Source organism: Micromesistius poutassou (genome assembly GCF_964030765.1).
Source record: "Micromesistius poutassou genome assembly, chromosome: 7".
In the NCBI taxonomy this organism is placed as follows: Eukaryota; Metazoa; Chordata; class Actinopteri; order Gadiformes; family Gadidae; genus Micromesistius; species Micromesistius poutassou.
Genome location: NC_140277.1, coordinates 19,917,703 through 19,940,082, shown reverse-complemented (window position 1 = coordinate 19,940,082; position 22,380 = coordinate 19,917,703).

Below are 22,380 nucleotides of genomic sequence, written 5' to 3'. Positions count from 1 at the left end.
GGTTTAGTACCTGTGTTAGTGTGTATGGATGGTTTAGTACCTGTGTTAGTGTGGATGGTTTAGTACCTGTGTTAGTGTGGATGGTTTAGTACCTGTGTTAGTGTGGATGGTTTAGTACCTGTGTTAGTGTGTATGGATGGTTTAGTACCTGTGTTAGTGTGTATGGATGGTTTAGTACCTGTGTTAGTGTGGATGGATGGTTTAGTACCTGTGTTAGTGTGTATGGATGGTTTAGTACCTGTGTTAGTGTGGATGGATGGTTTAGTACCTGTGTTAGTGTGGATGGTTTAGTACCTGTGTTAGTGTGGATGGTTTAGTACCTGTGTTAGTGTGGATGGTTTAGTACCTGTGTTAGTGTGGATGGTTTAGTACCTGTGTTAGTGTGGATGGTTTAGTACCTGTGTTAGTGTGTATGGATGGTTTAGTACCTGTGTTAGTGTGGATGGTTTAGTACCTGTGTTAGTGTGGATGGATGGTTTAGTACCTGTGTTAGTGTGGATGGTTTAGTACCTGTGTTAGTGTGGATGGTTTAGTACCTGTGTTAGTGTGGATGGTTTAGTACCTGTGTTAGTGTGGATGGATGGTTTAGTACCTGTGTTAGTATGGATGGTTTAGTACCTGTGTTAGTGTGGATGGTTTAGTACCTGTGTTAGTGTGGATGGTTTAGTACCTGTGTTAGTGTGGATGGTTTAGTACCTGTGTTAGTGTGGATGGATGGTTTAGTACCTGTGTTAGTATGGATGGTTTAGTACCTGTGTTAGTGTGGATGGTTTAGTACCTGTGTTAGTGTGGATGGTTTAGTACCTGTGTTAGTGTGGATGGTTTAGTACCTGTGTTAGTGTGGATGGATGGTTTAGTACCTGTGTTAGTGTGGATGGATGGTTTAGTACCTGTGTTAGTGTGGATGGTTTAGTACCTGTGTTAGTGTGGATGGTTTAGTACCTGTGTTAGTGTGGATGGATGGTTTAGTACCTGTGTTAGTGTGGATGGTTTAGTACCTGTGTTAGTGTGGATGGTTTAGTACCTGTGTTAGTGTGGATGGTTTAGTACCTGTGTTAGTGTGGATGGTTTAGTACCTGTGTTAGTGTGGATGGATGGTTTAGTACCTGTGTTAGTATGGATGGTTTAGTACCTGTGTTAGTGTGTATGGATGGTTTAGTACATGTGTTAGTGTGGATGGTTTAGTACCTGTGTTAGTGTGGATGGTTTAGTACCTGTGTTAGTGTGGATGGTTTAGTACCTGTGTTAGTGTGGATGGTTTAGTACCTGTGTTAGTGTGGATGGTTTAGTACCTGTGTTAGTGTGGATGGTTTAGTACCTGTGTTAGTGTGGATGGTTTAGTACCTGTGTTAGTGTGGATGGTTTAGTACCTGTGTTAGTGTGGATGGTTTAGTACCTGTGTTAGTGTGTATGGATGGTTTAGTACCTGTGTTAGTGTGGATGGTTTAGTACCTGTGTTAGTGTGGATGGATGGTTTAGTACCTGTGTTAGTGTGGATGGTTTAGTACCTGTGTTAGTGTGGATGGTTTAGTACCTGTGTTAGTGTGGATGGATGGTTTAGTACCTGTGTTAGTGTGGATGGTTTAGTACCTGTGTTAGTGTGGATGGTTTAGTACCTGTGTTAGTGTGGATGGATGGTTTAGTACCTGTGTTAGTGTGGATGGTTTAGTACCTGTGTTAGTGTGGATGGTTTAGTACCTGTGTTAGTGTGGATGGTTTAGTACCTGTGTTAGTGTGGATGGTTTAGTACCTGTGTTAGTGTGGATGGTTTAGTACCTGTGTTAGTGTGTATGGATGGTTTAGTACCTGTGTTAGTGTGGATGGTTTAGTACCTGTGTTAGTGTGGATGGATGGTTTAGTACCTGTGTTAGTGTGGATGGTTTAGTACCTGTGTTAGTGTGGATGGTTTAGTACCTGTGTTAGTGTGTATGGATGGTTTAGTACCTGTGTTAGTGTGTATGGATGGTTTAGTACCTGTGTTAGTGTGGATGGATGGTTTAGTACCTGTGTTAGTGTGGATGGTTTAGTACCTGTGTTAGTGTGGATGGTTTAGTACCTGTGTTAGTGTGGATGGTTTAGTACCTGTGTTAGTGTGGATGGTTTAGTACCTGTGTTAGTTTGGATGGTTTAGTACCTGTGTTAGTGTGGATGGTTTAGTACCTGTGTTAGTGTGTATGGATGGTTTAGTACCTGTGTTAGTGTGGATGGTTTAGTACCTGTGTTAGTGTGTATGGATGGTTTAGTACCTGTGTTAGTGTGGATGGTTTAGTACCTGTGTTAGTGTGGATGGTTTAGTACCTGTGTTAGTGTGGATGGTTTAGTACCTGTGTTAGTGTGGATGGATGGTTTAGTACCTGTGTTAGTGTGGATGGTTTAGTACCTGTGTTAGTGTGGATGGTTTAGTACCTGTGTTAGTGTGGATGGTTTAGTACCTGTGTTAGTGTGGATGGTTTAGTACCTGTGTTAGTGTGGATGGCTTAGTACCTGTGTTAGCATGTTAGCAAGGACTGCTTATTTGCTATGTGTGTGTATGTATTAATGCCAGGCTCATAGACTTGGGAGTGTAGGTAAAGTATGGTGCAGTGCACATTTTTAAATGAGTCATGCAGATAACAACAAATGAATTTGATTGGAGATAAAACTTTGGGCTGACCAAACTAAAAAGTTTGGTCAGCCCAACATTTTATTTTCCTTATATGATTCTCAGCATCGTTGTGTAGGCCACTTTGTCACAGACATTTTGAGAAAAAAGTTAGTTTGTCTTTACGTTAAGTTCTTTTCATGAGGTCCGTTTGTCACAGCGAAGGACAACAGGATGTTGGTGTGTGGACGTGTGGAGCACCACATGGGTGGGGGGCGAGGTGGATGGACTCATCATAACACGAGTAGCTTCAATTTATTTTTTTCGCCCGTGTGGATGGGGCCTAAGAGTGTCATTTAGAGCCAACAGCTGTAAGACCCTTTGTTTTTACCAAATAACTGTCGGCTCCAGACTTGTTATGTCCATTTGTCGGAAACGCTGATGGCAGTAAAAAAATAAAAATCCTCCATTTACCCTCAAGACTTGTTGAAGTGTTGCTCTGCACTCAGAATTCAGAATAATCACACTGCCTTAAACGCAGCCACTATCTTACAGCATAATTCTCACTGTGCCTCAGTCTATAAGTCTGTGAATATGCTCAGTGAAGGGTTGGATAAATGCAGATACCGCTATGGGAGCTGGTGAACACTTTGGAATAAGATGGATGAGAAATCAACACCAACTCCCAATTTCGGTATGCAACTACACCACCAGAGGGGGTGGAAAAACAAACAAACACGATTTACATCTCGACTTGGACTCAAACTAATAACCTGGGGTCTTAACAAACCGGCCAAATCCTTAAGCATTTTTGCATCAAAATATATGTATATATATATATATATGAATACAAAGTAAGTCACTGTAGATGAATTGTAGTTATAGTTAGTTGGTAGTTCTATGCTCCAAAATATCAACAAACCCGGAAAGCAGGTTGCACAACTATTGAGTTTATTGATACAGCTTTGCCTTAATTTTACTTGCATTCTAAATGATGCATATGCATTTGCTCCTTGAACATAAATTAAATGCACTTTTTCCCCCGACATTGTACTCCCTTTGCCCCAATTATGTTCCTTTTATTGGAGTCATTACCCAACTTTCATTCTACCATAAAAAAAAAGACATGGTCTTAATTTTTTCCTCATTAGGTCTGGACTCCACAGAGTTTTAGATGCATTTAGATCCTCATTTATGTGTCTCGCAAAATGAGGGCAATTTGGCATTAGCCTGGGCTGAACTACAGCAGCCAGAGGGCATGTTCACTCTCACGCTTGCTTTTCGCCTGACGAATGACATTCAGCCACTTTCCTATTAGCGCTTCAATGAAACCATGAGGGTTTTCAGCCTGAGCTGCGCCTCAGAAGTGGTGCGTAGCTGGAAGTGGGGCCTGGCTCGCCCTTCTAAAGAAGTCTTTTGGCTGCCCGCCGCTGACATTACAGGATAATGTCTGCTTCCCCATGCAACGCGATGACTTTTGGCTGCGCGTCCTACAGGCAGATAATAACCACGAGATTATTCAATGCAGAGGATGACAGCTAACCAGAGTCAGCGCCAAAGGCTGCTGGTACACTGCCAGGAGGAGCGAGAAGCGGAAAATATATATATATATATATATATATATACACACCTTTATATATATGAAGGGGGGAGAGACACACACTCACACACACACACAGGACAGAAACAGAGAGAGACAAAGGGACTTGAAAGTGTCTCTGGCCGCAGTTCAACCTCATTTGAAGCTCATTCAGACTGAGCAGGACGACCAGAGGAGAGCCAGAGGGAGGAGCCAGAGGGACAGAGGGAGGAGCCAGAGGGACAGAGGGAGGAGCCAGAGGGAGGAGCCAGAGGGACAGAGGGAGGAGCCAGAGGGACAGAGGGAGGAGCCAGAGGGAGGAGGAGCCAGAGGGACATAGGGAGGAGACAGAGGGACAGAGGGAGGAGCCAGAGGGACAGAGGGAGGAGCCAGAGGGACATAGGGAGGAGCCAGAGGGACAGAGGGAGGAGCCAGAGGGACAGAGGGAGGAGCCAGAGGGACAGAGGGAGGAGCCAGAGGGACAGAGGGAGGAGCCAGAGGGACAGAGGGAGGAGCCAGAGGGACGTAGGGAAGGATCATAAACTGGGCAGCAGGGTAAAAGCAAGTGAGCGACACCATGGAAGAAAAAGGGAAAGAGTGGAGAATTGATATTGGTATGTTCATATCTCTGCTCTAGCTGGTGTCCTTGTTTGTGGTCTTTGTCCAGTGTAAATTCAACTCTTCAAAGTAAAATCTGAAAATTTTATTCATTATGTAACAATTGTAATTGTACACTTTTCATTCTGTATTTTTTTGCATTTTATTGTTAGATCCCAGAGGATCTAACAATTCAGCCCTAAAAAGCAATGTTTGAACTATGTGTAAAATGTGCTCCAATAATATTATAGTTTTATTCTTATTTTTGATGCTTGATTGAACACATTGCAATAAAAAAGTTAGCATTTGATTTATTTGGTTGATATTTTTGCGATTTTTGCTCCTCCTCTCCTCCTTCTATTCCTCCTCCTCTCCTTCTATTCCTCCTCCTCTCCTTCTATTCCTCCTCCTCTCCTTCTCTTCCTCCTCCTCTCCCTCTCTTCCTCCTCCTCTCCTGCCTCTCTTCCTCCTCCTCTCCTCTCTCCTGCCTCTTCCTCCTCCTCTCCTCCCTCTCTTCCTCCTCCTCCTCTCCTCTCTTCCTCCTACTCTCCTCTCTTCCTCCTCTCCTCCCTCTCTTTTATTTTTTCCCTCATTAACCAGGATGGCATTAGCAGAGGATGTCTCTGAAAATGCACCTTTTTTAGTATTTATAATGATTATTATGCACCTCTTTTTGTTGAGATAATGATTATTATAATTAGATGTTAAAGGTTACAGACCAATTCTAGCACTTGGTCAGAGAGATGTTTGACAGGATATTTCACAAAACTGGTTGTCATGACACCATTATGACAGTGTCATGAATCCATTCTCAGACCTCAAGTAAAGTGGTACCATTTTGATTTATCGTTAAGATATCATGAAGGATAGACTGGCTGTCATGACACCATTATGACAGTGTAACAAATAAATGGGTCTGCGCTGTGCCAAAGAAGGACTGGACCACAATGGAGGCTGGCTGTTTACACATTTATTTAGATCTGCATGAGCCAAAAGAAAAGTGTCAGTGAGCATCTAGTACCCCATACATGGGTCAGCATTCCCCTCCTCAGTTAGGTTTGCGCAGACCACTAATATATAGAAATATATAGTTAACAAAATAATATGATTTTTTTTTTTTAATATTTATATAAAATATAAAATATAACCACAAGCAGTGATTAACGGGGTCCGAGCAAAATTCAAAATTAAATTCAAGTCAAGAACACACTAATGGAAGATATATGGAACATATATATATGACATTTAATTAAGGAAAGATGTTGAAGTTGTTCCCCTTAATTCCATACTGTGCCTCGGCTTTCAGGTGAGTGGGCTGCAGAGCAATGGCCAAATTTCATGTTCAGCTTGTTCATAATGCTCTAATCGGGATTCATACTCAACCTAAGGATCACCAGTACAAGGCCACTGACAAACCTGAACTTGTAGCCTCATTCACATGGTAAAAATCTCTATTGATAAGCACACAACATCAAGAAAACTCACACATTTCTCAAGTGAATTAAGGGCTATCTTAAAAGCATATACCTGAAAAATCTTTGAAATTCTGGGGGAATTAAACATTTGTAGGCAAGAACACTAACGGAATAAATATAAATACATTAGAGACAGACATAGTTAATTATGAAGGAAAAATGGTTAACAAAGAAGTTCCCCTTAATGCCATACTGTGTCTTGGCAGTCAGATTCTTGTAAACTAATGAGCCGGAACGTTGATTTCCTGATGAATTTCAGGTGCTGTTCAATGATGTGTTTCTTAAATGAGTGGCAGTGACAGAATGTCATGTTCAGCTTGTTCATAATGCTCTAATGGGGATTCAAACTCTCAACCTAAGGATCACCAGTAAAAGGCATTATCCCGTTGAGCCACTGACATTGCTGAACTGCATGAAACCTCATTCACAAGGTGAAAATGTCCATTGATAAGCATACAACAACATCAAGAAAACTCCAAGCACACATTTCACAAGAGAATTAAGGGCTTTCTTAAAAGAGTACAGATCTGAAAATGTGCACTGTTAATGGTATAGTAGTAGTATAGTATGATAGTCGTATGGTAGTTATACAATAACAAAATGGTCATATAGGAAAAATGGGCTGAGCCTGTGGACGTTTGGCTTTTCTATGAAATTGTGGGAAAAGTAAACATTTTTAGAGCAGAAGACCAGGGTGAAAAAGATGCGTCTGATTTTAGAGATTAATATGATGAAAGAATATTGCGTAGGTCAATCTGGTAAGGAGAAATAAGGCTAGTTCATATTTTTTTTAGATAGCGCCACCTTTGGGTGAAGTACCACAATTTGGGTTTATGGGTAGTGGGGGGTATTGGTATCCACCTAATGATAGTCGTATGTTTTTTTTTATACAATAACAAAACGGTTATATAAGAAAAATGGGCTAACTGCTCCAACTTTATTAGCCAATATATCTCAAATGGAACTAAATAAAAAAAAAAGATTTTATGTGGCAATTTTGGTGAATTTTTAATTATTTTTGTAGCCACTTTTTGGGTGCAGTCCCACAAATTTGGGTTTATGGGTAGTCGGGGTTATTGGTAACCATTTCAAGAGTTTTCGACTTATGGTATAGGCTGCAGTATGACTTTTACAGCATTTGGGGGAAAAAATTAACGGTACAGAAACAATAGCGGACCAAGCAGCTTTGCTGCTCGGACCCCTAATATAATATAATAAGATGCTTAGTGCAATTTGCTGCATTCCCCCAAACATAAATATGACCAGCATTGATATTACATATATGGAACAGATAAAACATTCACACCTGCATGAGCCAAAAGAAGTGTCACTGGGCATCTAGTACACCGTACGGTCAGCCTCCTCCTCATCTAGTACACCGTACGGTCAGCCTCCTCCTCATCTAGTACACCGTACGGTCAGCCTCCTCCTCATCTAGTACACCGTACGGTCAGCCTCCTCCTCATCTAGTACACCGTACGGTCAGCCTCCTCCTCATCTAGTACACCGTACGGTCAGCCTCCTCCTCCTCATCTAGTACACCGTACGGTCAGCCTCCTCCTCCTCATCTAGTACACCGTACGGTCAGCCTCCTCCTCATCTAGTACACCGTACGGTCAGCCTCCTCCTCATCTAGTACACCGTACGGTCAGCCTCCTCCTCATCTAGTACACCGTACGGTCAGCCTCCTCCTCATCTAGTACACCGTACGGTCAGCCTCCTCCTCCTCTAGTACACCGTACGGTCAGCCTCCTCCTCCTCATCTAGTACACCGTACGGTCAGCCTCCTCCTCATCTAGTACACCGTACGGTCAGCCTCCTCCTCATCTAGTACACCGTACGGTCAGCCTCCTCCTCCTCATCTAGTACACCGTACGGTCAGCCTCCTCCTCATCTAGTACACCGTACGGTCAGCCTCCTCCTCATCTAGTACACCGTACGGTCAGCCTCCTCCTCATTTAGTACACCGTACACAGGTCAGCATTCCCCTCCTAGCAAACAAACACACGGGGAAACCCTGTAGCACTCGGACGCACGTGTATACAATAAAACTCTTAAAATGTGCCTTTGCAAAGTTTAGGTTGAAATGACAATGCTGCTGCATGTTCACAGCCCACCTACTTCCGCCCAAATTTCATTTTCCCTTCAGTAGTCAGTCTGGGGCTGGGGCTTGTTAGTGGGATTTTGCCCGAACAAATTTCTGTGTGACCAATCAGCGAACAGAGGAAGTGGCTGAGAACGATGACGTCGAAGTAGCGACGTATTGTCAATGACAAGACCCAGCCTCGACAGTTGACTGCAAACATTATCTCTGTCCTTACTATAGAATATTAATGTAGAATTTGTAATTGTTCCTTGAACTCTAAAATTAGATTAACAAAACCTGCAGCTATCGTTGACAGACATCTTCACGCTTCATCTTGTTTTGTTTGTGTACACAGACTGCGCATGCGCGCAACGTAGTTTTCGGCCGGTCCCGGCGTATGACATACGTCACGACCAAACGCTATTGCGATTGGTTATGGCAGATCCAGAGTGGCACTGGGCAGATCCAATAGTTTTAAACTTCAACAGACACCCGCCACACCCGCCACAAGTGAGTGAACGTTTGCCAATTACAGCAGTTCCAGACCTTCTGTACAAATGAAATGAAGTACGATGGTCTGGTAGCACCAGGCTACCTTTTACCCTCCATACAACAAAATAAACATTCCCAATTCTATTCATAAATCAATCAACCAAACATAAATCAATGCACCCAACACATATCATGTACTGCAGTTATTTGATTTGTTGTGTGTGCTTAATGTTTGAAGAATTCAAATGTTTGCTTAGGTAGGGGAAATCCTACCACACCAGACCACCAGGCTTGAGGCCTGCCTTTTGAGGGAATTGTTTTGAGTCTTTTCAAGTTGCTCCTTTAGCTCGCCATCTTCTCTGCTCCGGCAATAGGGCCTGACCAGTGTTCAGTATTGAAACATTCCTCCTCAGCAGCAGCACATCAGCTCCTCGGGGGCTTGAAGTCTCAGTAAAGGTAAGTTTGGCTTTGTGTCCAGGGTTGAAAACAGAAGTTTCTCTTTCAAAAGTTCTCCTTGACTGGTTTTTGAAATGACTTTGTCCTGCTGCCTTTTGACTGACTCCTTGATTAGGTGAATGGGGAAAGGGGGTGGATGCCTGTTGGCTGCTGACTGCATCCAATTGGCTCAGGGGATTTGACAGTCGTCGGCTGTCGTCCAATTTCAGCAGTGTTATACTAAGCGACGTCAACGTCTTCGGTGGACTATTTCTCTGCTGATCAACACTACGAATGAGGGTAACAAATTAATTGTAAAAAGACACACTGTGTGAAGTTATTTTTTCGTTTTGGCAAGTATCCGTGGAGCGGATCGAAAATAAGCCCCTTCAGGGCGAAGCAAGACCCCTCCGCTTCCCCTCGCCCTGTCGCGGCTTATTTTCCTGATAATGACCGGCGTTCTATACATTATCCCTTACTTCTTTTTGTATGAGCTGCCAGCCTGGCTTGGACAATGAAGGAGGTATTAATACCGATGCTCTTTGGCTGGGATGCAATGATGAGGCATCAGACAATCAAGTCATTTTAGCCTGAATACATGAAGGTAAAAAGCACCAGAGCAGGTTGCTAGTACCATGGACAGTATCAGAGCGATGACCTGTTGAACTAAATGGATGTGGTAGAGCCAGAGGGAGCCAAGCTCCCATTAAGTGAGGACTGGCTCCCATAAAGGCAACAAAGTCAAAAATCTGAGGGGGTCTCTCATATCTGAAGGTGTCTGCCATATGTGCAGTGGCGTAACATCATGGTGATGGCCCCGGTGCAAATTTTTTTTTTTGTGCCCCCCCCCCCCAAAGATTCAGTCAATGAGAGTACTACTACAGCAGGAAGCAATCGCGTTGCCATGGCACACGGGTAAACAAATGACAAGACACCACACAAGTTAACTAACGATCGCTGTAGGCTTCAATATCATGCAAGCACTTTGTTTTATTTTTATTTTGTTCTACATCACAATTGCATGCTTTAATAAAGTATTGTTTTTTCCTACCATTACGAAAATAAAATATACAAACCAACAGAGCTTTGTCTCCCCGCGACCTTATATTGAGATTGAGTCTAAAACGTTCTCAACGATTCAGCCAATGAGAGTAGGGGTAGCAATCGCACATGGGTAAACAAATGATAAAGGCACCACCACACACACACTCATCCTGCAAGCCATCCTTTCAGCACCACGGACTGCGGCCGAAGCTTCAAATCGACACTTATCTAACAGCCTGCCCTGACCTGGGCTGGGCTCAAACTACCACAGCCTGATGATGTCTCCAAACGATCAAACATTCAAATATAGCTGACACTAACAAAGCTCAGTGTTTCCCACACATAGGCCAATGTGTGGCGCTGCGCCACAGATTGAACAACGAGCGCCACAAATTGATTCCGCTTTTCTTATTTATTTTTACTTGAACTCGATTTTTCAATGTAACTCCGCCAGCCCGTAATCGCGCCCCCGTAATGCTGCCAGTCCGACGTGTTCCCATTCCGACAGTCCTGTGCGCGTATGCAAATTAGCCATGTGCGCCAAACAGAAGAAGGGCCCTATCTTGCGCCCGGTGTAGCACCCGATTTGGTTCCCCCTTGGTATTCCTGTTCCCCCTCGAAACGCCATGTTAACTGACTCCGCCCATAGGACCAACCCACAACATCTGGTTCTACGGAAAGCCAAGTGGTACAAAAAGATTGACGAGTTGCGTGCGATTGCACGCCAAAACGGCATTTCCCTATTATGGTTTCTTCTGTTCTTTATTCGGTGTTATAAGTCAGTGTAATTCATGTACAATAGTTAATTGCATTTGTAATTTGTCAGATCTGAGTTCATGCCTGGGATCTGTTGATTTGTTTAGAAGTTTGAATAAATAAATACCATGCTTTGTTGTTGAATTGTTTTCGTGTCTATGCAACAGTTGAAATTGTCGATCATCACAATGACAATCATGTAGGCCTATAGCTTATTTTATGGGCATGTCGTGCAACAGATACAGATAATGGGTAGGCCTACCTCAGCTTTCAGGAAACAATATTTTGTTAAGTGTTCGGTGAATGGATCATTGATTTGTGTGAATTCAGAATCAGCTTTATTGGCCAAGTATGCACACATACAAGGCATTTGACTCCGGTAGGGTGGACACTCTCTCAGACAGTAGAAAATAGACATACATACAAACATACACATACATACGCGCACAATATCCACATAGGGAGGATATAGGCTGCGTGCCATGGGACACAGCAATTCATGAATGAATAGGCATTCTAAGCTGCTTAGTTCTTTATATTCTTATAAATCATGCATTTCTTCGGAACTAATAAAACAATTACTCTGCTCTTGTCTGTTTTGTCTGATCGAGGCAATATAATAGTAGTTTAATTGAAGAGGGCGTAACCTAATCAATTCCGATGGGCGCAAAGTGTATAAATGCAGGTGACAGGTTGTACATCATCTGGGAAACGACGTTTCATGACTTCATGTTTATTCTGAGTCGCTACAATGGACCAACGACTATACAACGAGTTATTCAACTACAAAAGGCATGGTTCGTATCCTACTGGTATTTCTAAAGAACAAAAATACATAATTCGAAGACGATCCGCCCGTTTTCTACTAGATGGTAAGTAATGATAACGCTATGCCTTCCTCAAAAATAATTCCCTGATCTCCAGCTCTAACTCGATTGCTTATCAGAATAAAGGACGTGTTTATTGTAGGCTACTGACAACAACCTTGTTTCAATAGGTGATACACTGTATTACGTTTCCTGCAACAACGACCTGGAGGTGCGCAAGAAAGTCGTGGTTGGCGAGGAGGAGGCCAATCAGATCTTTCTGGACTTCCACGATAGTGCGCATGGAGGCCACTGTGGGACACAGAAAACAAAATATGCAGTCACCGCCAGGTTCTATTGGCCTGGCATGGGGGTTGATTTGGATAAATGGGTAAATGGAATTATTTAATTGGAGTGTATAGTAGATTGAGCTTATCCATCGATTGTCTTGCTTCCTAAATTGCATTTCCCATATCTGCTTTTGATCCATCAGGTTGCACAATGTGCAAAATGCCAATATAGTAGGCTGTCCATTAAGAAGGAGCAGGAGTATATCCCTATCCATGTATGTACTAAGCCTTTCATTTCACTGAATACTTGCAAACAACAACCATGCTTTGTGAGAACAATGATATATATTTTGGGATTTTCAGGTTGACCACCCACTTGAGTTAGTTGGGATGGATTTGGTGGGAAAACTCAGCGAAACGGAAGATGGCAACGTCTACATGTGCGTGATGGTGGATTACTACACCAAATGGGCGGAGGTGTATGCCATCCCCAACAAAAGTGCAAAGGTGGTTTCAGAGTGCATTCTCAAGTTCTTCTACAGATTTGGTGCACCCAAAAGGATACTCACCGACCAGGGCAGTGAGTTTGTGAATGAGGTGAGTTAATTTTGGCTTGGTGAATAAACCAGCACTGCTCTTCATGGTCAGGATGCTGTATGTACCATTATACAATACAAAACACATCTGTTGCTAAATTGTACTCTTCATGTTTTTCAAACAGCTGAACTCAAATATTTGTACTTTTCTAAATGTGGAGAGGAGTCTCTGTGTGCCATATCATCCACAGACAAATGGTCTTGTGGAAAATTTGAATGGCACAATTCAGAGGTGAAGCTGTTATTAGAAAACGATTCAAAATGGATTGTAGAAGAGCTATTAGTAGCTTGTCTACAATATAGGTGTCATTTTAAAAAACATGATGACTGATGACAATTATTTCCTTGTGCCTATACAGAGCATTGTGTAAACTTGTCGATGACAAGCCCAACACATGGGACAAATATCTGGATGCCGTATTATTCGGCCTCAGAACAAAGACCCACCTCACCACCAGGTTCTCCCCCTTCTTCCTAATGTTCGGCATGGAAGCACGGTATCCATGTGAAGTAGCTGAGGATTTCACGCTATGGCATGATGTGTCTCACTTCTGTCAGGTAATTTCAGCATTCCAATTCCATTCTTAATCTTTGTTTATTTTTTTTATTGGAAAGGTGGACAGCTCAGTGGAGGAGGTGATTTCTAACCAGCTGGTATCCTCAGGCATTGCCTTAAAGGAGAGACTGGATGCCATGGTTCAGGAGAACGTTGTGAAGAAGCAGGATAAAAGGCAGAAGCTTTTTTCAAAGTCTGCCTTCGCTGTTGGCCAGAGGGTGCTACGGAAAAACATTCGCATGCAGCAGAGGAAAGGGGGAAAATTAGAGCGCACCTGGCTGGGACCGTACACAATTACACACATACAAAACAAAAGTGCAGACCTCCAGGATGATGATGGGAAACAACATCCCAAAATCAATACAGACCACCTCAAACCCTTCACCGATCCCACACCCCGCATACCACACAGGATACAAAACCCATCACACGAAGAACCCCCACTAAAAAAAGCGCACATTGTCACTATCCCCTCACCAGAAGTCACCCATTCACCTTCACCGGCACCTCTTGACCTTTCACAAAAAACAGCCCACCAATCACCACCTGCTCCATCCTCTCTGCAACCCCCCATCAAGTCTCTTGCCACCTGCACACTGGACGATGCTGTGCGCAGCCGTAAGTGATACATACCAACAATGGCCTTTATTTAAAAACTATGTTTGTTAAGTGTGCTCTGTGTTACAGGTATCATGGATGCATGGAGTGGAAACCGTAGCCAAGTCCTGCTGGCAAAAGTTGGGCCCTATAAGGTTTTCTACCCTGATGTCTTCCAGCTGGGCCCTGGCCAGGAGTTGGAGAGTGAGGTGCATATTGCTAAATTCCAAAGGCATTATGGCTTCACATGCAAAGTATTAATCTTTTTTAATGTTGATGTAGGTAATAAATTCATATCTCCATATTCTGGTGAGGCGGCATGGGGTAGAAAACAAAGCTCATCACCTCGACACCTTCAGCATGACTGCCATGTGGCAAGGAAAAAATCAAAAACTGAAGGTGTGCTGAAACATGATGCTGGTGTTGGTGGTGGTGGTGGTCTCGGCTCTGAGATAGCAAGCAGAGGGTTTATTTGTTCACAGTGCTGCAAGTGCAAGCCACCAGCCATCATATTGTTGATGTTGAGGGTTGTTTGGGTGAAAAGGTGAGCTTAATGACGGTATAGAGGCTATAATGACCCTACGAAAGTCATTATTTGTGATGCTTTTCTCAGCTGGATGCCTCGGCCTATGAAGTCATTCTAGGCATTGTGAACGACTGCCACCATTGGTTTCTTGTTGTAAGTATGTGACAAAGAAAAGAGTTCCCTGGACTTTCCCTAAATCAAAATGTTAATAGGCCTACATACTTTTACAATTCCATTACCATATATATATATATTTTTTCCCAGGCCATGTATCCATCCAAAAAAAAAACTGTCCTACTGGACTCTCTAGGAGAGTCAGCAGCAAAAAAAAAAAGGTGTTTGGAGACAACAAGGTATACTAGCCTATATTTTCCTACACCAGTGACATTTGGTCCCATTCTTGTTCATCTGTAACTAAATTGTTTACTAGCAACAACTTGACTAACTTTTCTTTAGAGCCCTGATGAGGAAACTGGGTGCAAAGGTGTCACGTTGGACATGCGACACTGTGCCCCACACACTCCAGCAGGACACAAAATCGTGTGGAGTGTTTGCGTTGAAAGTATGCTATGTTACATGGCAAATTATCACATCACATATTGGTATATGCTATATCACGCATTGGGGGACCTGTGAATTATGGGCAGGTCCCATATTAATTATAATCTCTTAACTTCAATTGGAGTGGATTTGTGTTAATAATTGCGAGTTAACCATACTATGCGATTAAAACTTGTAATCATTGCCCAGCCCTAATAAATACATCATTGATGGAGACTGTTTCCGCTATTTTTGTCCTTTAATGTTATTCCTTTGTAAAGTTTGACAATGACTGGTCTAACAAATACCTTCACATTTTTTGTTGCTTTAATGTAATAAATAACATAACAGTAGCCTACACAATTATAGTTGTGTTTTGACAGTCACTAACATCAGCGTAGCACACTACTGCCGCACAGCCTGCTGTGAGGTTTGTCCCATTTCGCTTTCCGTACATCCAGCTGTTTTCGAGGTGCGTTTCTTCCGTAAGTACGTACGGTAACATAGCAACTACGCACGGATCATCAGTAAATCGGTGTAAGGGGGAACAGGAACTGTGGGGGAACCAAATCGGGTGCTACACCGGCGCAATTGACTTTCTACACCGACGCATGTGTCGTTGCTAGTTTGCACCCGGCGCAAAGCTGATTTTCCCCCGCAGCAACCAGGCACCACTACACTTGCATGTTAAATATTATGATGTCAAAGATTATTCATACGTGTGCAACTGCATAGAAATGGCGTGTGGATTGTGGAAACATTTTTTTTTCCATAGGGCTGCATGAATGAACATGAATGAAGTATAGTAGGCTATGCCATGCGTTAAAATAATAATAATACATTCAAGCAAAGTATATTCCAGGCTTCCAAAACAAAATCTAGTTTTAGGGTAAATGATTGGTTAAATGATTTGGGAAAGAACAGCTGATACAGTGGTAAGTTGTACTTTTAAATCAATGCATCTGCAAACACCGTACAGCAAACAGCTACACACATTCCACTTCATAAAAAAGAGAAGCTGTACTCACTCATTCGAAGCTCATCTTACGGGCCTTGCGCTCAGCAAAGTCATTTACGACACTGCTCAGGTCCAAAGTCCTCGCTCTTCCGTTCTCAATAGAGAGTATAGCCAGTCCACTGAGTCTTTCTTGTCCCATGCTGCTCCTTAAATAAGTCTTGAGTTTGGAGAATGAGCGCTCTGCAGTCGCGACAGTGACAGGTATGGTGAGATATAACAGTAATGCAGTGCAAACGTCAGTAAATGATGCTGTCATGGTGCTGTTTTCCACAGCATCTTAGCCAGATCCTTCACAGTTGGCTCTTTTGCTATTTCAGACTTAAAGCAGGCTCTGAATGCAAGGAGTTGGTCGGGGAAACTTGAGGATAAATCCCTGCTGTAGTGGTCCGCGAGGCGCCGTGCGTCCTGGTGAAGTGCGTCATCCTGCGCTTTGTTCAGTGTGCCCGGGTGGATAGCGTGGAACACCTCGTTAGTTTCACGCATATAAATGAATCTCTGTGAAAGCTGGCTGATAATGATGTCCAGGCTGGCGTTGAAGACATTTATTCTGAAATAGCTTTCTCCATTACTAAGCCTTTCATCTTCACAGAGTTCATCGAAGTGGCGTTTCACTCTTCCTCGGCGCATTTCCATGAACTCGCTCTGTGCTCCCCATTTTGCAGCCAGATTTTGAGCGGTGCGCTTGACCTGGTCAAAGTCATGTCGGAATGCAGAGAGGGTCTGAATTATGTTTTCGAGGAGACCGACTGCTTTTCGGATATCGCAATCTTTTGTCTGCAACATCTTTGACACTGCATTCACGTTTTCCAGTATTTTTGTTTGCTGTACGACAAGGAAAATAAAGCAGAAATGTTCCTCTTTTTTTTGTAGGGCTGTAGCTTCATCCCGTTCCTCTCTTTTTTCGCTGACGAGGGTGATTTTAGTTAAAGCTTTCATGACATCTGCATAACGGTACCTCAGGGCAGCAAGGGCATCATGCCTTGAGGACCACCTGGTGGGGCAGAGACGTTTTATGAGAGAGATTATCAGAGACGTTACCATGCTCTGAGAGTCCAGATGAAATTATACCAGAAAGGAGCGCCCATCTCTTAATACTTTGGCCAAAAAAAGTATAAAGACCCTCAACAGTGTCATAAAATCGACGCAGCTCTGCTATATTTTTTACGGAGTCATTCAGTGTCAGATTCAGGTTGTGTGCAGCACAGTGCACATATTTGGCAAGCGGCTCCATCTCCTTGATCCTGGCCTGCACACCTGAATATAGTCCACTCATGTTAGCCGCACCGTCATATCCTTGCCCCCGACACTTGCTCAGGTCAAATCCGTTACTCCGTATGCTGTCCAGAATTTTCTTCTGCAGCTCACGGGCTGACGTGTCCGCTGTTTCCTCGAAACCTAGGAAAGCCTCGTTTATCAGGATATCTTTGGCGTTGTTGTTTTCATCCCTCTGGATAGTCACATACCTATAAACCTGGCTCAGCTGGTCTCTTTTGGAAATATCTTGAGTTGTGTCCACACGTTTTGAATGGCAGGACTCAAGTAATTAACAGAACCTTGTGGTCGCTCAAGAAGTTCTTTCAGAACCGGATCATAACGTACTAAGAGCTGTATTATACTGAGAAAGTTCCCGCTGTTAGACTGTCCAATGATCTCCCTGTGTCCTCAAAAAGACAAGTTACAAGTGGCCAGAGTGACTGTAACATTAATAATACGCTCAAGTACCTGTCTCCAGTAATTGGCTGCATTTCTCGCGTCTCTCTCCTTGTTTGCGTCAATTCTCCCGTTTCTCTTCCACTGTTATATATAGCACACGCTCCGGTATGAATCTGAGATTCTGCATGTGAGTCAATCCTCGCAGATAAATGTTGCCAGTCTCATACTCCTTTGACCCACGCATCACTGTAGAAAGGTGCCCTTCTGTCTGCAAACAGCCAGCACGGCTCACAATAGGCACAGTCAAGTGTTGGCGAATAGCACAGCCATGGTCACGGGAGTTTGATACCTGCCTTGGTAGTGGTGGTGTAGTATTTATCAGAGAAACACCTGTTTCCTTGCTTTTGGTCTCTGGGGAATGGTCCGGTAGGCCTACATGAACCAGTTGCTATTATATAGCTTTTTGTCTTGGCGTCGGGAGGCAGAGTAATGTAGAGTCCTCGATCTGTGGGCAGAGTAATCCCTGCAACAGGTCCACTGGTGGGAACCGCCGAGTCCGCCGACTCCGACCTCTGAAGCTTCGGTGGCGGGGAAGTCTCCTTCGGGCCGACCGGAGAGGCGGGACGCGGCGGTGGGGTCAATGCCGCAGCCGCTTCATTTGCGCTAGCTGGCAAGCTACCGCTAGCCTCCGGTGGGACGCTAGCTTTTGCCTGGGTGGTTGCCTGGGTCTGAGTGAAAAACGTATCCAACTTGGCCATTTTAGTTTTACCCTCATCCTGCTTCTGTTTTTCCTTCCTCTTTTGCGCGCCGCTTTTTTGTTTATGCTTGCTAAACATGGTGGTAGGTGATGCTATGCTACGGTCAACTTGCTTTTCTTTCGCTGAAAGTTGAAACAACGTCATCGAGACTCATCATGACTGACAGCTATCAAGGTGATTGGAATTTGGACAAATGATCATTCCTCCTCCCATACCAGCCACTCAGCGTTAGCCTAATTACTGACCCGCCCCGAGCTATTTCATTCACAATTAAAACATTTTTTTTTTTTTTTTTTCTTCCTCCATCGGCCCCTGACGGCGTCTGGGCCCCGGACAGCTGCACCGGTTGCACCGTCGATATTTACGCCACTGCATATGTGGCATTGTAATTTAATCTTGAACAATGCTCATTATCCATCCCCGTGCGGTCTCTTACCATTAAAGACGTTAAATTAATATAGGCTACTATACGGGACGTAGACCGACTCATTTCACGGATTCCTGTGAGACCAGGTTGCCTTAATTACGTCTGTCGCATATGTCAGGTGAAAACTAAATGTCAAGGGAAAGAGGTGGTGGTTGAAAAAAGTATTTTGAGTATTTTTCGCTTATCAAGTTTGTGACGAGCAAGTACTCGTTGCCTATAATGGTTTATTTGTTTCGCAGTATCATTTCCTTAATTTAGAAGACAGTTTTGATCATTTTTGAATTGTAAAATAAATAAAATAATTTTTTGAAGTTGCGAGTTTTTGAAATTATTGGAAGCGAGTCGAGCTGACCTTGCCTGCTGTACCCACGACCCAAAATAAAGAACAGCCGAGACAATATCCTTAATTCAAACATGCTGTTTCATTTGACCATGCGCAACAGGGATTTCTAAAGGAGTTGGAGACTAGCGTCAGAAGCTGAATCATCACTACGGTAGAGCTAAGAAGTTTCTACGAGTGCTTCAGACCAACCTTACCAATGAACGACATACGAAAGAGATTCATAGCAAAGAACGTTTCGGGAAACACGCAAAATGTTAAGGTAGAACTTAAAGAAGAGGTTACGAATACCGGTGCTTTTGCGCATGCTAAGGCTATGTGCGCGTTGCGCCAACTTTTTTTATGAGATAGTGAGACCCCCTTAGAGATAAAAAGATAATCCAAACCTTTTGGTAGGCTACACCACCGAATTAGAGGGTGACAATTTTTCGGGAATCCCGCGGGATGGGAGTCGATTCACTGTTGGTGACGTGATCGGGATGGGATAGAGCATAGAAATCAAAGGGAGCGGGAGATAGAAAGACAAATAGACAAAATTATATAAATACATTTATTTGATCAATATTAAAGTGTCATTATTGAATCATAGAGACAAAGGCCTTCCTACAATTCCTTTTATTGGATCCCTTCTTTATTTATTTTGCTCCGTTCCCCTCTCCTCCACAGGGTGCGCGTTATTGATTAACACCTGTTGCTGTTTAGTGATCGCATCATAACGTGTTAAACAGACGTTTCATAGAACAGAGCTTTAAACGCGGATCCTCACATCCATTTAAACCAGCGCTGCTCGTCCAGGGTCTGGTTTACTCACAGGTCAAACCAGCTGCCTGCCCGTCTTCCTTTCCTTTGTCCTCTCCTAGAGTTTGTCAGACTCGTGGAATTTCTTGACTTGAATGCTCATGCATCTAAACGTACTACTGCTTCTCGTTATTAGTGAGCTGATGATGACTGATGAGATACATTTTAGCTCTAGTGGGCGGATGCGGTCTTGTGACAGGGAGAATTTTCTTTTTTACAGTAACGGGACAGGAGCGGGAGTCATTCTTCGGGATTTCTGGTGGGACAGGATAGTTATTTAAGCCCCACCACGGGAGCGGGACAGGACAGGAGAATTTTTCGGGGAGCGGGATGGGACGGGAGTCAAAAGCCACTCCTGTGTCACCCTCTACACGGGATGCATCTGCAGACCACTGCCACATAAATAAAGGTAAGACTTGATATTTATTGCTTAAGATTTGCTGGTGCTGTGGAGAGGTCTTTGGTGATTTTGGAACTCAAGTGGTCGGCTGTTTTAACTCTTGCAATTGATGTTAGCCATAGCCATCAAGTAGCCTGACTTATCCACGGTTTGCGTTCGTACAGTGTAGTAGTGTAGTATAGTGGAGATGACGATGGTGGAGTAATAAGTGGAATAATCGTGGTGGGGAGTGAGTGAGTTTTGGTCAGAATGCCTGATGTAGATTGGATGGATGCGTGTTGTGAATTGAGAAAAGCCAGCTCATGATGTGATACAGTGTTCAGCTGTGCAACAAATATTTTTTGCTTTTTCAATCTTGACTATGTTATGAATTTTAGTCCAGGAAAGGCCGCCGAGACAGGATCGCTTTTAACTCCCTTTATTTGGTTAAGGTTATTGGTCTATTGTCTATCGTCTATGAAACAAAAGGAGAGGGATCGTATATAACACGCGTGGAGCGTCTCTAAGCTTTACATCTAATCGATACGCCGCCCAAGAGATTCTGACCTAAAATGGCGGAGTCTGAGTTAAATAAGAAGGTAGAGGTGGGCGTGTTCTGTGGCTTTAAAAGCCCGCCCCCTTTCATCTAAGTATGATGATGTATGATGCCTGGTTGTGCAGCAGTCTTAAGGCTTATGTTATGTTTACTCAGTATTGTGGCTATGGGAGAATATTATGGCTGAAATATGTTACAACTACATTTGTAGTGCTGTGTGTAGCCACACGTTTGCCCCTTCACAACTTAAACACGTAGTTAATTTCCTTTCCTAGCTCCTCTTTGTTTGTGTTGGTAGCTTGGTCATGTCACGTTGTCAACATTGGGTACATGGAGCACAACATAGTGTCCATTGCTTTTTGGAAACGCTTTCTCCATAAAACATGTCAGACAGTCAGTTTTTTGTATACATTTTATTCATTAGTAAGCTACATGGGTATGCCGTCTTTCAGAACCTTTCATTACCTGCACTAAAGAGAAAAAAAAAATAGTGCATACCCAGCATTTCTGAAAATGCACTTTCGAATGAGTCTCTGTCCCCAGCACATTTCAAACCAAACTGACGCACATGAGTAAAGGTATAGTATATACATTAACTTAACAAAAGGTACCTTGAACATAGGGCTGAACGATTAATCAAATTCAAACCGACATTGCGATGTAATAGAAAGTGATTTGAAAATCGCAAAGGCTGCGATTAAATAAACTAAACATCATCATATTTCTTTTTATTTTACAATTCAATAGTTAAATAAAGATCTTAATAATAATAATCTAATATTAATTCATGCATCAATTCATCTCAACACATCGGCCTGGCCTAAAGGAAAGAGCAGTTTATACGTTGACTGCTTCCAGTGTTGTGTTGGTCAGACTATAGAATGATTTATTGCTTGTTAAATGAATAATACAGAACATAAGGAACTTTAAAAAGAAAGAAACTAAATTGCAATCGCAATATTGGTTGAAATAATCACAATTAGATTATTTCCCCAAATCGTTCAGCCATAACATAGCATAAACTGTCTAAAATATACTGGCTTTATGTTCGTCAGTATTTGGTGAAGTTTCAATAAAACAAAGACATGTCATTTCACCCTGCTTCCATACACCCCTCCTGAAATTCACCAACATCATGATTAAAGGGTGTTTTTAATGTGACGCCTTGTACGTCACACAACATTTGGGCCAAAATACTTAGTCCATAGACATTTTTGTTCCATTGTTCCTCTGCATGGAATCAGTGACATGGGGGATTGTGACATCACACTGGTGACATAACACAATCATCATGCATAATACAGGAAGTGAATTGGGTCATTGGTCAGCTGCCTGTGACGCCTGTTTGTGTTTTATGACTTGTTTTGACAAAAATAGAAAACAGTTTGTCCCATGGGTTACAAATTCTGTTCACATGACCTTCAACCAAAGGGGCCTCATCTCTGCTGCTCTTCTCCTATATAGAGGGGATTTATTGATTTGAGGGAGGGAGGGA